This window comes from Trachymyrmex septentrionalis, unplaced genomic scaffold (assembly GCF_001594115.1).
Source record: "Trachymyrmex septentrionalis isolate Tsep2-gDNA-1 unplaced genomic scaffold, Tsep1.0 scaffold171, whole genome shotgun sequence".
Lineage (NCBI taxonomy): Eukaryota > Metazoa > Arthropoda > Insecta > Hymenoptera > Formicidae > Trachymyrmex > Trachymyrmex septentrionalis.
In genome coordinates, this window is record NW_017304876.1 from 287792 (window position 1) to 291279 (window position 3488).

At 45.2% G+C, this 3488-nt stretch overlaps 1 protein-coding gene across 1 annotated transcript in view; it reads right to left on the reverse strand.

The window, feature by feature from the left end:
- The window catches only part of LOC108746447 (protein artichoke-like), a 22187-nt gene extending 22032 nt beyond the window's left edge, over positions 1-155 (reverse strand). Inside the window, exon 1 of the mRNA XM_018483232.1 lies at positions 45-155. The gene's annotated coding sequence lies outside the window, so the exon portion shown is untranslated. The remainder of the gene's footprint in view (positions 1-44) is intronic.
- Between the last annotated feature and the right edge of the window lie 3333 nt (positions 156-3488).

Here is a 3488-nt window from a genome sequence, read left to right on the forward strand (position 1 = left end):
GTTGGGTGGACGAGTGAGTGAGTGAGCGAGTGGGTGGTACTTACACCGAGCGAGGCCAAGTGTCGGTGCGTCTCCTCGGACCTGTGCACATCGACCCGCGTGGATTTCCTCCACGCACTTCTCCACCACGTCGCACGCGCTCGCCGTACGGTCACTCCGCGATCCGCGGACGCCGATAGGCCTGTCCAGTGATAGACATCCGCGAACGCGCCACACACGCGCCGTCAACCGTCCCCCCGGACCGGGACTAACGAGACTCTCCGGAATCACCGAATCGCCGCCGATCCACGTGACTGATGTGACTCGCCATGAAGGCACCTGGGATCGGCGGGACGTGAGCGCCGGTACGTTTCACCCGTATCCATCAATCGTGAATGATCACCGTCATCGAATCGGAGTTTCCCTTATTGTAGTCGCGCTTATTGCGGTCGCGTGTTGCGTGCTGACGAAGAACTCAACCGAGGAGAAAGAAAAGTTAAGGAGGCGCCTCGGCGGGTTGAAGTCGTTGAAGAGAACACGCGAGAGTAGGGAAAAGAGAGGACGGAGACTATAAGCGAGGCGGGGAGACGATAAATGAAGATGATGGAAAAACGAAGAGGTAGGGACGAAATCCCAGCGGGATAGAGGTTGAAAAAAGAGAGAGGAGAGGGAGAGGACAGAGAGAAAGAGAGAGAGAGAGAGAGAGAGAGAGAGAGAGAGAAAGAGAGAGAGAAAGAGGAGAGAAAGGAGAGAGAAAAACGAAAGAACGTGGTCGCTCCCGGTGATTTCGAACTGCACTGCGAACGGGAACCACAGTCCTTACTGAGCCGGAGTTTGACTACGTACTCGCGGCTCCGAGACTTCGGGATCTGCGCAGTCGGTCATTCTCACCACTACCATCGCTGCCGTTTCCACCACCATATCAGCGTCGTCGTCGCCACCACCGCCACCACCGCTGCCGCCGCCGCCGCCGCCGCCGCCGCCACCGCCACCGCCACCGCTCTAACCCCAAACCTCCACCACGGCTCTTTCCGACGCCAACCCTAACCTGCCAACCCTGCTCCACCCGGCAGCGCCCTAACTTGGCCGCAACGGAGAGCTCCTGAGTCACGCGTGAGTCGTGATTCTTATTCATATTCGCGCGAAATTGCGTCGGACCAGCCGAGTCTCCGAGGATTACTTCGCGGGGATTATTTCGCTGATGGTTGCCGGCGGGGGTGAGGCGCCGAGGGTTGAATAGGGTCGTGCGTTACCAGTATCGGCTTTAGCGTGAAATAGGAATCGTAATTACCTCTCTCTAGACTCTTTTTCCCCTCTACTTCTTTTATGGCGCGTACTTGCTCGACCTGGAAATGTTTGCTGATACCGACAGCATAATATTCCGCAAATAAATGCTACTATGGCGATGGTAGCGTCGTCGTCGTCGTCGTCGTCGTCGTCGTCGTCGTAAGGGCGCTAGCGAGAAACTCATAATCGTGCTTTGCCGTATATTAATTAAAAATAGTTGGCTGTCCCGCTCGGTTTGCGCGTCCGGTAATTACGTTGTGTTTAATTAATTAAGCGTACGTAGCGAGCGCGAAGGCTGCGCGCGGTCGCGCGGTTTACGCGCGATCGTCGCGGAATAATAATTAAAAATTACGTCGCGCATAGATTCGGTTTAGGCATTCGTTTTGCTTTCTTTCCTTCTTTCACCGCCAGCTGTAATTTTTAATTACCATGCCTGACGCTAAGCTGTTTTCGCGGTGTCCGCGGTGCACGCAGCTTTTAATCTAGCCAGCCCGATGCGATAATGATCGCATTAATTACGGTATGATAACACCGATAGGCATCCACACTGCGCGTCTCGTAAAAATATAACGAAGCAAAACATTAGGGAGAAAAAAACTGGTTTACAAACCATATTGTACCGCTAAATATGTTGATATTTTCGGAGCTTTTATTAAATGATAATATTTCTCCCTTATCTCTATTTTCCCTCTGCGATTTTATGTTTTCATTCCTGTATCGCTTGTGTTGCGACATAATATTATTACCGCGATGATGTTTCAACATTTTTTCTCTTGTAAAAAAGAGAGAGAGAGAGAGAGAGAGAGAAAGATAAAGTGTTTATTGATACTCCAGGACGGTCCTCGAAAAATATAAAAAACGTAGTTAGCGATGATGAGCGAAATGTAAAAGAATTAAATAGAGAAAGATTAAATTTATTCCCCCATCGATTGAATAAATTTAAAAGAAAATTCGTATTTATCGCGGAGAAATCGAGTCCCGATTTTTTTTTAAATAAAAGAACTGTTCGAGACAATCCGTCTCTTCCCTCGTACGGACTCCGCAATTATCGCGTCGAGGGATGAACGACGTACACGGAACGAAACTATTGCCGCTAAAGAAAATGTCTGCATCAAGTTCCTGGCTAAAAAGTTCTCTCTCGTCGAAACAAAAAGAATCCTCGCCCGAAATCACGCCGACTAAAGTTCGTTGCTCCGTACATGTTGTCCCCGCGCATTCTACGGCGTATTGGAACTCTGCCAATGTCATTCTCGCATAATTCCACGGGAGTACAAGACTCGAGAAAGAGATGGGACAAGTGTATAGACAATATATGTCCGCAATCGAAAAGGAAGTATCTCGAAAATATCCGAGTCGCTTTGATATTACGTGTATTTAGTTTTATATCAAAATATTAACGTAACAATCGGCTGCATTATTGCAACTGAAAGTATACATAAGAAAAGGAAAATATGTATTCGTTTAAATAACAGCGAAGAATTCGTAAATAGTGTTGCTTATTATTATTGAGCGCTTCTTGCATATTTCGAATAAACTGTTTATTAGTTTTTAATATGAATTGTATTTCCAATATATTAATGTACGCCCCCCCCCCCCAATTGTCTATTTTACAATTGCGTAATCGTAGTTGTAAGAATTGATCAATCACAGTCGAATATGAGGAGAATATTCGATTGTGAATGTGTGATCAATTCATACAATTAACCACTTACAGTTACATTTACGCAATTGTAAAATAGATTTCACGTGAAATCTAAGAAGCTTTACGAATTATTTGAGCGAGCCAAATAGCGTCTCGTCGCCATCTATTGTCCATCTTTAAAACTAACAATTCTATAATAGCATCAGTCGATGAGGCAAATTATGAAAATATCTTAAAATATTTATGCTTTCAAAAATGAAAAAAATGTTCTGAACAAGTCAAGTACGATAAATATCATGGCAAGTATTTATAAAGTATTTAAGTGTATAAGTGATACGTACTTTTAATGCTCTTGTTGATATTAATACGTTAAACGGATTCACGCGTCTCTGCGAAGGGTATTAAAAAAAATAACATATCCACGCAATATTCTAGCCGCACAGCAAATATTTATTCTGTGCAAATATTTCAGTAATGTAATAGAACGTAAATTGCATCTATTCATTTATTGCGTGCGCAAATATTTGATAAAAAAAAGTCAACGCACGAAGCATCCGTTTGACACGACATATATATATAA